Here is a 14,019-nt window from a genome sequence, read left to right as displayed (position 1 = left end):
GGTCCTTCATCACCTAATTGCATGTTTATATTGCTGTAATGGAATTGATTTACATAATTTATATATTTGCCCATGTATTTCTATATACTGTATATATTAAGAAAAATTAGGTGATATTTCAAAAGAGGATTTAAATGGTCATTGGAAATGTAATCAGACCAGGTGGCCACAGGAATGGCTTTCAAATGTAACAATATATGGTTTGTGCTGAAAGTGGTTTTCAAAAGAATGTGAAATATTTTCATGATGACAGCGAGCATTTCTGTGGTAAAGTATTGGGAGCATTGCAATATAACCCCCAATTTGATCAGAAAATGCTTTGTTTTATCTGAAGTATATTTACATCTAATCATTAACCACTCGCCCTCCAGAGGATTTACCCCCCTTCCTGACCAGGCCATTTTTTGCATTATGGCGCTGCGTTACTTTAACTGACAATTACACGGTCATGCAACGCCGAACCCAAATTAAATTTACCTGATTTTTTTTCCCACGAATTGAGCTTTCTTTCAGTGGTATTTGATCGCCTGTGCGTTTTTTATTTTTTGCTCTATAAAAAAAAAGGCCAACAATTTTGAGAAAAAAACTATATTTTTTACTTTTTGCTATTAAACATGTCCAGTATAAAAATGTAAACAATCAAATTTCGTCATAAATGTATTCTGCTACATGTCTTTGCTAAAAAAAATCCCAATACGTGTAAATCAATTGGTTTGCATGAAAGTTATAGCGTTTACAAATGGCAGTATATATACTGGGATTTAAAAAAAAAATTCACTAGTAATGGCTGCAATCAGCGACTTATAGGGGGACTGCGGGACTGCAGTGGACATTCTGACACTGGGGGGGTACTGACTTGGTGTCACTGACATTCCCAGTGACACCAATACAGTGATCAGTGCTAAAAAAAAAGCGCTGACACTGTACTAATGGCACTGGGTAGGAAGGGATTAACATGAGGGGCGATCAAAGGGTTAACTGTGTGCTGGAAGTGTTTTACCAGGGGGCCATGTCAGTGTGCTTCACTGTAATCACACTGCTTTGGGTGGCTGTGCCATGATGACAGGGAGGAGAACTGTTAGTAAACAAAACAGTTCTCCCCATTAGAGATCCTCGGAAATCATCAGATGCTGGCAAGTAATCACCGGCCAGGACCCGGTAATTAACAGCCACAGCCGCGAACGGTAGTGCCCCCTACCCGTAAATGCGAAATCACATATATATATGTGATTTTGCGCACCCGTGCAGCGCAGAAGCGATTAAAATCTCATATAAGCTTTAATTTCTTACAGTACAACTAAAGGCAAAACTTTTTTTTATCTTTGGATAAAGTGTAGAGGGATTAGAACACGTCAGGTATTAATGGCTGTCTGTGCCCCCTGTCAGGGAGACTCACCCTCTCTATTTGTCCTGTTTACCATTATCATTAAAAGTGAAAGAAACAGAAAAGCCCAAATTATCCCCAGAAAAGTAATAGAGGGAAAATTTGTTAATGGGGACACTAGCTCTGGTGACATGGGGGGTCACCAAGGAATTCCATTAATTTGCAGAGATTTGCTCTCACTTCCTGTTTAGCTATGAGACAAGAAGTGAAGGTAAATCTCTCCATGGGAACACAGATGGCAACAAATAAACTGAAAGGGGTTATCACCCCCTCTTGCTCTTATTTGCCCATAGTTCTACCTTAATGTAATTTCAAAAGCAATTTTCAATAGATTCATTTCTGCAGTTTTTATTAAGGTAATAACTGGTGATCCTGCCATGAAGATCCCTGTTTTGGCACTTCCTATTATGGGTGGACAACACTTTGTCTCTGTCTTGTGTTATCACCCCCATCAAATAGTAATTTCAGCACACATTATGCATCATGGCCCATCACTGTCATCGCCAACAAAACCACTCAGAGATATGCAGCTGTCACTGGAGTGCACACCTTTAGATGGGAAATGGCAGCAAAGTGGCTACAGAAGATCAGCAGCATTGAGATGAAACAAAGGATGAAAAAAATGTAGGAGTAAACATTTTATTATAAAAAAAAATCTTATGATACACAATAATTAACATGTATATATGTAATCCATTTACTATATGTAAATGTGTCCATCATGCACTGGCATAGGAAGATAAATAATTAATGGTGTATGTTCAGCTGGGGAGAGATACAGTGTTAGATACTAGCACTGAGAGAATAGCAGGATTAGAAAGAATGATACAAAGCCACAAATGTTCATCAATATTTATAACTTTTCTATACTCTGTTTTTTTATATATACATTTGGAGCTAAATTTGGCAAGAAAACTGTAGAGGAGTCAGAAGGTTCTTTATAATTCAGAAACCGTCTCTTGGACCAGCATAATCCCCAAAAACATTTGCACACCAATGATGTCTGCACATGTAATTTAGCCAACAAGCTTCAGCATATAGTCTCACCACCCAGGACCACCCCCGACATGTTTCACACCTGATGGGCTTTATAATAGGAAATCTCTTGGTTCACTTTGAATTCTCAATCATGTACAATGGAAATAAAAAAAATTAGTGTGGAAGGGGTAAAAAAAGGATGTATTCTTCTTTAATATAATTGGACGATTGAAGTTAAAGTGATTCTAAGGTTATTATTTTTTTTTTTTGTAAAATAACAAACATGTCTATACTTACTTACTGTGTGGATTGGTTTTGCACAGAGCAGCCTGGATCCTCCACTTATCAGGTCCCTCTGCAGGCTCTCCTGGCTCCTCCTGTCTGTCGGGTGCCCCCACAGCAAGCAGCTTGCTATGGTGTTACCCGCTGCTCTGTGTCTAGTCACATACGGAGCTACGGCTTGGCCCCACCCCCTCTCTGCTCATTGGTTGACTGGCTGTGATTGACAGCAGCGGGAGCCAATGTCTCCCGCTTGCTGTCTCAGCCAATTAGGAGGCAGAGACCCGGGACAGCCGAGGCTGTCATTCACACCACTGGATCGCGATAAGGCTCAGATATGTATTGAGGGGGCTGGGGGAGCTGCTGCACACAGAAGGTTTTTTACCTTCATGCATAGAATGCATGAAGGTAAAAAAACCTTCGGCCTTTACAACCACTTTAACATTGAGAGAGCAGTGCGCATGCGCCGATGATATCACGGGTTGCTATTAAAATAAATATCTCCCAAACAGTGCACATTTAGGAAATATTTACTGTACCTATAGGTAAACCTTATTAGATCCTTACCTGTAGGTATAAATGTAAAAAATCAAACTTTACCACCACTTTCAGTAAATCATCCCCAAGACGTTTTTGTAAGAAAAATGCAAAAAAGCCCTTGAGCATGAGCTGGTATATTACTCTCATAAATTCCAAGAACACCACCATACCGTTTATTGAAAATCTAATTATATTCACATTTTGTGTGATTCCATTTTAATGTTATGTGCAAAAATCCCTTAACGAGATACTGTCACTTTGTCCATTCATTTCTCCTGATAGTTTACTTCCCCCAGAAATGTATACTCAACTTTTCACTTGCCATCGAAGCTGGCTCAGACCACCATGCTTGACCTATAATTAAAGTATCGCTTTTGGGTGGACTTATCCTTTAAAGTTAGTTGGTTAGAATGATGTGGTCAAACAATTTCTGGTCACATATCATTTTCTGGCAACTTTCCAACTCAGATTGTTTAGTGGTATGTGGATCAATGCATTCTCCTAAAATGTTATGACCCATTCACACCAGCACGCAGTGCAATGCAACATGCATATTTTTCTATATTGAGGAGCATTGTGTTGGGCAGCTCATTTATTTATATTATATTGTAAAGTGCTGAGCAAACTGTTGGCACTATATAAATCCTGTATAATAATAATAATAATTTTGAATTGGCTGTCAAAGCACAAAAAACAGGTCCTGCACATTTTTGCCTTCAAGACAATGCAATGCACACAGAACATGCTAGCACAAGGGAAACCATTCTTTTTAAGCCAGTCAAACACTGAAACTCAAATTTCAACTAGAGGGTGCTATTTACTAGTGATGGGCTGAACACCCCCCCCCCCTCCCCCTGTTTGGTTCACGGTGGAACATTCGAACCTAATGAAAGTTTGACCTCAAACTTTGAACCAGGATAATTCACTAAGCGGTATCTTACCCAGGGCCGGACTGACCATTTGGAAACTTGGGCACTGCCCGAGGGCCCGGGGTCAGTAGGGGGCCCCATGAGATGCCCCTGGTACCTTTTTCATAGGTTTTTTTGAGTTTGGTCAAGGACACAGGGGCCCCATGATCCCCTATTGCCCGGGGGCCCCATGAGTTGTCAGTCCACTCCTGATCTTACCACATCCAAGATGCCACACAGCTACTAAAATACAACGAGTTATATTATTAAGTCACGCAGTATTTTAGTAGTGAAAACATTCTTTAATGTTTCAGCTGTCAGTAGGGTTCCCCGCTGACTGCCGAATGTAAAAAGAATTGCTGGCAATTAAAATAAAAAAAATGGTGTGGGGTCCCTTCGGGTCAGTAATAGATTTTGAGGGGAACCCCTATGCCAAAATGTTTACAAAAATGGTGTGGGTCCCCCCCCCAAAATCTACACCAGACCCTTATCTGAGCATGCAGCCTGACAGATTGGATAAAATGGACCTCCTGAACCATACCAGGCCACATGCCCTCAACATGGGGGGGTGCTTTGGGGCAGGGGGGCTCCCCCACAAAAACAACTTGTCCCCATGTTGATGGGGACAAGGGCCTCTTCCCCACAACTGTGGCCGGTGGTTGTGGGGGTCTGCAGGCAGGGGACTTATCAGAATTTGGAAGCCACCTTTGACAAGGGGGCCCTCAGATCTTGGCCCCCGCCTATGTGAATGAGTATGGGGTACATGGTACCGCTACTCATTCACAAAAAAAAATGTAGTTTAAAAAATTATAGAAGACAGTTTTTGACAAGTCCTTTATTAGAAACAAAAATAAATTTTTTTTTACCGAAGTAAATCCAACAATGCCCAATGCCACCTCCAACCCAAAATTTAAAAAAAACGCTCCGTTCTTGACACTGGCTCCGGCTGTCTGACAGCTACGCTGGCCTGACAGTTTTTAAAAATGTAAGGGGCAGGAGCTACCTGGTGACATCATCATGCACTGTGATTTGCAAAAGCATTGCAGCTGACCTGTGGTCAGGTGCATTGCTTTGGCCAATCACAATGCTCTGTCAGGACACAGAGCATTGTGGAGCACGGTAGGCAAACAGGCTGCCGAATGCCTTTACTGTTCATGTGTTCACCGAACACATGAACGGCCGATGTTTCAGTCAAACTTACTTTTGACTCAAACATCAAAGCCAACTCTATTATTTACTAAAACTGAAGAGTGCAAAATCTGGTCCAGCTCTGCATAGAAACCAATCAGCTTCCAGGATTTATCGGCAAAGCTTAATTGAACAAGCTGAAGTTAGAAGATGATTGGCTACTATGCACACCTGCACAAGATTCTGAGTGCATCAGTTTTAGTAAATCTACCCGAGTGTGTGGCCATGCCCACTTGACAGAAGTCAATCATTTGATCAACCTCTGTTGGAAGGACATGCTGGAAATTGTTTCTCCATCAGTGGCTACACTCGCTGATCAGTGTATTCTGACAGCAGTGAGAGCCACTGGGAGGGATTCCACCACACACCTAATTTGTATAGATGGGGGAACCTACTTTTTTTTTTTGCTCAGCCAGTGCCCAAGCATGCATGTTTATGTCAATGAAGAAGAGAATGAGAATCATACCCAGACAGCTATGGCAGCTTATCCTGGGAACAGTGGTAATAATTGGCTAAAAGTATTCAGCATAACCAATCACTATTCCTGCTAAGATCTGTAACCTGATGATGTGTCTTTAGGTCTGATGGTGCCCACAGAAATTAAGATCAAGCCCTGATGTGGTCAAAACAGGTCAGATCAAGCACAAATTATTTCACATCTATGGATACCTTCTATTTCACATTTTGGATCTTTGTGTTGAAATCACATACAACCTTGTGATGGTGGATGGACCAGTACGTGAAACCTCATCAATCTCCATTAGCTTCCTAGCTGTCATTGCCAGGCAATTTGCATGTAATCTGAACTAGCAATTAGGAGATTTTTTATATACAGCTATAACAAGTTGTCGTCATTCTTGGCTTTAATATTCCATGCCACCATTAACCAGTCAGTGACAAGTTCTTTAATTTCACAAGTGTCAGAATTTTTCGAACAGCAAAGAAGTGTTTTTAACATTCCCTTCTAAGCTGCATATAAGGCAAGAATTACATTATGTGCATTGAGATTGGCAACAGGCAGCCTAGAGAGCAGCTGGCTTTAATAGATATTTCACCTAGCTAATTGCTGAAGCGGTGTGTGGCAGAGCTACTAAATAGAGCCTTTTCATTAAACCATACCTGCCAAACCACGTATTCCCATACTTGACTTCATAAATCTGCTTTGTATTGGTTGGCACTCTGTGTAAGTCTGGAAAACATCCATCCTTCTAGTCTCTTGCCTGACTCAAGTTAATGCCACATATTTCACAGGTGAGAGGCTTTTTGGCTTTTATCGCCGCCCTGTTGGCAACTAGGTTGTAAATCTATCTATGCATAGGTGGATTTTTCCTCTCCATTTCAGCATTCATTAGTCATAAATCTGAAGTATTGGCAAGCTAGATATTGTCATGCAATTATTTCTACTGGGTGAGGCAGTTAAAGTTTTACTTTATCTTGACTGACAAATTTGATTTATCTGCGACTTGATACATTAAGGTTTGCTTAATTAATTTTGGTAAAGTATATGTAAACCCAGTAAAAAAAACTTGTACCATCTTTAACATGTTATTTTAAGTATTTCTCAGTATTTTTACATTTACAGATCCCTTTAAAATATTATCAGGTGTCTATGAAGGTCCTGTTCAGGCATTTCTTGTTATGGGGTGACAGTGCTGTGTTCCTGGTTGCTCACTTCTTGTTATGGGGTGACAGTGTTGTGTTCCTGGTTGCTGTGCATGAGTTGTCACCCCATCACATGTGTTTCCAGTAGAGAATATAAGTGACCTTGCTGACACTTATTGTAGAGTCATGTTTCACTGTTGTCACCATTAAGAAGCTTTTTTAATTCAATAGCATGAAGTGTTGAGATCAGCAGCACTGAAATACAATAAAAGAATTAAAAATAAACTGAACACGGTATTTTATGAAAAAGAAAACACGAGGCAATTACTTTAGAAAACAAAGTACTTTCTAGTAATGGAGGTGACAATTAAGTACAGTGAGCCTTAGAAATGCGGTAAAAGTAAAAGATAAACATTCTAAACTGTGGAGCCAATTAGACTTTCAATAGCCCCCTATCCATCTATAAGCAATAAGGAGACATTCGGACCCGGTATGTATGCATATTCAATTCTAATATTAAAAGATTACCTTGATAATTTGGAATCGATAAAATATATCATAAATATGAATTCTCCAATCACAGTGGAAACCTCAGGGTAACCACATGGCAGTGTGGAATTGGATCTGGGAGCTCTGCTGAAGATAGAAGTTTGAGCAAACAGGCCACAGACAGGTATTTAGAAGACGGTTTTCTTATAGGCTAATGCTTTTGGCAATTTTGTTGATACCCTGACAGGATCACTAGTACTATGGCCAGGCTATGCAAAAAAAATTATATACTCTCAACAAGCAGAAAATAGGCTTTAAAACAAGGCCTCACTGACTTATGCAGTCTCATCTACTCAGGTGCAATTAATTCTCAGAGTTCAAATTAGAATAAGCAGTAAAATAGCTTAAAGTGTTACTAAACCCACAACAGTAAAATTAGTCAGTATTTGCAATAAATCATGCTTGTTATACTCACTGTGGGGTTAATCCTCTGCATTGTGTTCAAATGCCCACTCTGATAAGACAGGCCGAACCGTGCCCTTCTGCACATGCTCAGTTTGGTGTGTATTGCTAGAGAGGGTTTTTTTTCTTGGGGGAGTGCAAGTGATCAGCACAGGGCCAATCAGAACTTTCCAGACAGAGGTCAGGGGATTTCCATCCTCCTAGAGAAAACTCCTCCTACAAGCTTTAACTAGTGCTCAGCTGAAGTCACAAGACTGCTCTAACTGCTGATGAGAAAAGGTATTTAGCAGTTTAGATTTACTAAAATAATTGCATTTCCATGTTCTGTGTACTGTGGGACACCAGATATAGTGAATGCAGGGTCTTGGGTTTTGTAACTTTTGGTCTCAGCACTTCTCTTTCTCCTCTCTTTCTGTGCATCTGCTCTTTAGCTGCCAAGTCACTGCTGACAGGGGGAAACTTAGCTATGTAGTAAAAACATATGTAAAACTGAGAGTGTTCTATTTCAAATACCACTTTAAGCATTGACATATAAATATAGACCCAGTTAGGGGCGGACTGACAACTCATGGGGCCCCCAGGCAATAGGGGATCATGAGGCCCCTGTGTCCTTGCCCAAACTCAAAAAAGGTACCAGGGGCATCTTATGAGGCCCCCTACTGACCCCGGGCCCTCGGGCAGTGCCTGAGTTTCCAAATGGTCAGTCCGCCCCTGGACCCAATCTATCCTGACAGTATATTTCTCTGCTGACTTGGCACCATCCACAGGCAACTAGACTCTTCACTAAGACACAAGTTGAATCCAGCACAATTTTACTTCAACCAATTGCAATACAGAGGATGTGTTTGCAGTCTTATGAAGTGTTAGAAGACAATGACCTTCCTAAGCCCAGTCTCTACAAAGAGCTAAAAAATGGAAGAAACAGGTAGGGTTTAGCTAGGACTAAACTAACTAGCAATAACAGGAAAAGAAGACAGAGGTAGGTACCAAAAAAACATATGTAAGCAGGTTGTAATGGGACAAATCTGCTACTAGATATAGCATACATCAAAGGTAACCTGATGCAGTTTAATACAACACAGAAAAAAATACATCTACATGAGACAGAACAGAAAGGCTTCATCTGCAAATTTTGAGGAATAATTACTTCAGTGAGGCTGCAACCACAGCCTATGGCACATGTGCCGCAGCGGGCATGCAGAACCCTCTCTGTTGGCACGCAAGCCAAGTTTCCCCAGCATCTCCCCAGAAGCACAAAGGGGCCATGCACATACTTGGAAAGAAGTAATGGTGCCAGGCGATGACATCATGAGCTGCAACTCATTAGCTGCAACTCATCTGAGCTTATGCATTGCCAGTCAGTGCGCTGCCAAGGATATATATATTAGACTGGCTGTGAGTTTTAATACATTTGCTTTTATTAACACAGTGGAACTTTGCCCCCTTGTTCTGATGGTCAGTGGAACTTTGCCCCCTTATGCTGGTGGTCAGTGGAACTCTGCCTCCTTGTGCTGGTGGTCAGTGGAACATTGCCCTTTTGTACTGGTGGTCAGTGGAACTTTTCCCCCTTGTGCTGGTGGTCAGTGGAACTTTGCCCCTTGTGCTGGTGGTCAGTGGAATTCTGCCCCTTGTGCTGGTGGTTAGTGGAACTTTTCCCCCTTGTGCTGGTGGTCAGTGGAACTTTGCCTCTTTGTGCTGGTGATCATTGGAACTTTGCCCCCTTGTGCTGGTGATCAGTGGAACTTTTCCCCCTTGTGCTGGTGGTCAATGGAACTTTGCCTCTTTGTGTTGGTGATCATTGGAACTTTGCCCCCTTGTGCTGGTGATTAGTGGAACTTTTCCCCCTTGTGCTGGTGGTCAGTGGAACTTTGCCTCCTTGTGCTGGTGATCATTGGAACTTTGCCCCCTTGTGCTGGAGGTCAGTGGAACTTTGCCCCCTTGTGCTGGTGGTCAGCGGAACTTTTCCCCCTTGTGCAGGTGATCAGTGGAACCTTTCCCCCTTTTGCTGGTGGTCAGTGGAACTTTGCCCCCTTGTGCTGGTGGTCAGTGGAACTTTGCCCCCTTGTGCTGGTGGTCAGTGGAACTTTGCCTCTTGTGTTGGTGATCAGTGGAACTTTGCCCCCTTGTGCTGGTGGTCAGTGGAACTTTGCCCCCTTGTGCTGGTGGGAGAACCCTCTCTGTTGGCACGCAAGCCAAGTTGTCCCAACATCTCCCCAGAAGCCGAGCATCTGATAATAACGCACATAGGGACCATGCACATACTCGGAAAGAAGTAATGGTGCCAGGCGATGACATCATGAGCTGCAACTCATTAGCCCGCAACTCATCTGAGCTTTTGCATTGCCAGTCAGGATATATATATTGGACTGCCTGCGAGTTTTAATACATTTGCTTTTATTAACACAGTGGAACTTTGCCCCCTTGTGCTGGTGATCAGTGGAACTTTGCCCCCTTGTGCTGGTGCTTGGTGGAAGCTCTGTTACTGTGTTTTTCTTTTAAGACAATAGATGTTAATTAGAGATGAGCGAATCGAACCTGGCGAAGTGGAATTCGTTTAGAATATTAGGAAAAATTCGATTCGCGTCGAATCCGAATATTAGCAAACTTCGGATGCACGATTCGAATTTTCCCCGATCCGCCGATTTTCATCCCTTCTACAGCCGGCAAAAAGTGTCCCTGCAGAGAGCTCCGCTATTTCTGACAGTTCTCTGACAGTTCCTTCACATTTACAGCAGTTGAAACATTGTATCTATTTGTTTCCATTTAGGATACAGATGTTTTTATTCGGAAACAAATAGATACAATGTTTCAACCGCTGTAAATGTGAAGGAACTGTCAGAGAACTGTCAGAAATAGCGGAGCTCTCTGCAGATACACTTTTTGCTGGAATGGAATTCTTCTTCATCCTCATCCTACTTCTTCTTCTTCTTCATCCTCATCCTACTTCTTCTTCTTCTTCTTCTTCATCCTCATCCTACTTCTTCTTCTTCTTCTTCTTCTTCTTCTTCTTCTTCATCCTCATCCTACTTCTTCTTCTTCTTCTTCATCCTCATCCTACTTCTTCTTCTTTTTCTTCTTCTTCTTCTTCATCCTCATCCTACTTCTTCTTCTTCTTCTTCATCCTCATCCTACTTCTTCTTCTTCTTCATCCTCATCCTACTTCTTCTTCTTCATCCTCATCCTACTTCTTCTTCTTCTTCTTCTTCTTCATCCTCATCCTACTTCTTCTTCTTCTTCTTCTTCTTCATCCTCATCCTACTTCTTCTTCATCCTCATCCTTCTTCTTCTTCTTCTTCATCCTCATCCTACTTCTTCTTCTTCTTCTTCTTCTTCATCATCCTCATCCTACTTCTTCTTCTTCCCCTTCTTCTTCATCCTCATCCTACTTCTTCTTCTTCTTCTTCTTCTTCTTCTTCTTCATCCTCATCCTACTTCTTCTTCTTCTTCTTCTTCATCCTCATCCTACTTCTTCTTCTTCTTCTTCTTCTTCATCCTCATCCTACTTCTTCTTCTTCTTCTTCTTCTTCTTCTTCTTCTTCATCCTCATCCTACTTCTTCTTCTTCTTCTTCTTCTTCATCCTCATCCTACTTCTTCTTCTTCTTCATCATCCTCATCCTACTTCTTCTTCTTCTTCTTCTTCTTCATCCTCATCCTACTTCTTCTTCTTCTTCATCCTCATCCTACTTCTTCTTCTTCTTCTTCATCCTCATCCTACTTCTTCTTCTTCTTCTTCTTCTTCATCCTCATCCTAATTCTTCTTCTTCATCATCCTCATCCTACTTCTTCTTCTTCTTCTTCATCCTCATCCTACTTCTTCTTCTTCTTCTTCTTCTTCATCCTCATCCTACTTCTTCTTCTTCTTCTTCTTCTTCTTCATCCTCATCCTACTTCTTCTTCTTCTTCATCCTCATCCTACTTCTTCTTCTTCTTCTTCATCCTCATCCTACTTCTTCTTCTTCTTCTTCTTCTTCATCCTCATCCTACTTCTTCTTCTTCTTCATCCTCATCCTACTTCTTCTTCTTCTTCTTCATCCTGATCCTACTTCTTCTTCTTCATCCTCATCCTACTTCTTCTTCTTCATCCTCATCCTACTTCTTCTTCTTCTTCTTCTTCTGCTTCTTCTTCATCCTCATCCTCTTCTTCTTCTTCTTCTTCTTGCCATGGGCCCCTGTACCGCCTCCTCATGCTGCTGCCAGGTCCAGAGTGTGTCATGGGTCCCTGTACGGCCTCCCATTGCTGCTGTCTCCATCGCCACACTCTGCCATGTGCCACTTTCAGGTCTCCTCACACTGCTGGTGGGTTCCATTTTGTCATAGGGTGCTGTATGGCCTCCCATTGCTGCTGCCTCCACCGCCACACTGTGGCTCCACACTCTGGTTTTGGCCCCGTGACTGGCCAAATGAGTGAAGTGTGCGGTGATTCTAAGATCGACGGCACTCATCTGCATGTCATACTGACTGACAGTATTATTTCTCTTCCCCAGCAGACTCCAAGGGCATTTAAATTAAAGGTACAGTGTTCTGCACTAATATAAAGGCTCTCTGAAGCCTAGAAACCCTTTTTATAAGTTAAATTCGCAGCGAATAAATTCGCATCGAATCGAATTTATTCCACAAATTCGGCGAATCAGCCGAATCGAATTTTTGAATAATTCGCTCATCTCTAATGTTAATGTATGGGTTGTTTTTTTGAAACTAAAACCTCAGTATTCAGGTTTAATTGCAATGTTGGCACTTTGCGATAAATAAGTGGGTTTTGGGTTGCAGTTTGGGCACTTGGTCTCTAAAAGGTTTCCCATCACTGCTTTAAAGTTTCACAAACAAAAAGTTGACCACACTTTTGCTCATGTGAAAATGTGAAAATAACCTACTCCCACATAAACTATGTGCAAAACAATATATAACAATCCCCAAAGGCAATAAATAAATACAAAAATATAAGCACTATATATTAGCACTAACCCTGGACCCCTGATGACATCAGATGCTGCTGACGAAACGATTTGGGAGGGACTATCTTGATACGTCACTTCCAGGCACTGGAACGCAAGTGGAAAGCACATCGGCGTTCCATAGGTTTCTATGCAGATTTGTATTTGCTGAAAAGTTTTTACTTATGTAAGTGCATTTTTAAAGTTTTTTCTTAATAAATGAGAATTACTACACCATGAGAGGTCCCTTTTTCCCCTCTATGAGGGAGTTTATGCAGAGTCTCTGAAAAGAAAGGATTACCGATGGGGTTATAAAACCATCCATTTTCAAGTTTTTGGTGTATTGGCTGGAGTATATAGTCCAATTAGAATACCCTATACCAGGGGTGGGCAACTGTGGCCCTCCAGCTGTTGTAGAACTACAAGTCCCATGAGGCATTGCAAAACTGACAGTTACAAGCATGACTCCCAAAAGCAGAGACATGATGGGATTTATAGTTCGCCAACAGCTGGAGGGCCACAGTTGCCCACCCCTGCCCTATACGCATCTGACCTTCTTTGTGAAAAGAAGTAATTTCAGTCTGGTGAGTGTGGTGTGATTTCATTTGGGAGAAGGAAGAGCACTTGTCGTTTTGGTGTCTTTCATCACTGCATGGCACATCTATGGATTATGAGCACAGAGCACTTTTTCTGGACACTTGTTATATATTAAGCTATGTTTACATGAATATTTTGCAATATTACTTTGCACTTTGTTTGTGTTTTAATCAGGCACTTTAGTGCTAATATATAGTGCTTATATTTTTATATTTATTTATTGACATTGGGGATTGTTATATACTGTTTTGCACATAATTTATTTGGGAGTAGGTTATTTTCAGATGAACAAGGGCACGGTCCATTTTTTGTTTGTGTATCTCAGTCTATTTTTATGGACTGATTGACGTGCTGCTTTTTAGTTTGAGTTTGTTTATTACACATATTTTTATTTCCTTCATATATAGAGAGTGCGGTCTTTCTTTTTTCTGTTTGCTTTAAAGTTTATTTACTGCTTGTTAAGAATTAGTTATGTAAATATTTGTATTTCCAGAGCCTGGCTACAGTTCAGCTTTGAAGTCTTGACACCCCTAAGAATCTCCCAAGCACCCCATCTTTAGCATTCAGTGGGCATAGGTTTGCCTTGTATTGACCCAAAAACTACATCACTGAACTATACTGCTTTGTCCAGTGAGAGTTTGGAAAATGCCTGCAGACTGA

The 14,019-nt window shown here is 41.4% G+C and overlaps 1 protein-coding gene across 1 annotated transcript in view; it reads left to right on the top strand.

The window, feature by feature from the left end:
- Positions 1-14,019, top strand: part of FLT4 (fms related receptor tyrosine kinase 4) — a 336,901-nt gene that overhangs the window by 147,647 nt on the left and 175,235 nt on the right. The gene's annotated exons all lie outside the window — the stretch shown is intronic.

The sequence above is a fragment of the Staurois parvus genome, unplaced genomic scaffold, assembly GCF_062004578.1.
Source record: "Staurois parvus isolate SC_StPar_1 unplaced genomic scaffold, SC_StPar_1.0 ptg000088l, whole genome shotgun sequence".
NCBI classification, from domain to species: Eukaryota; Metazoa; Chordata; class Amphibia; order Anura; family Ranidae; genus Staurois; species Staurois parvus.
The sequence above is the reverse complement of the archived record's forward strand: the minus strand, read 5'-3'. Positions and strand labels throughout refer to the sequence as shown.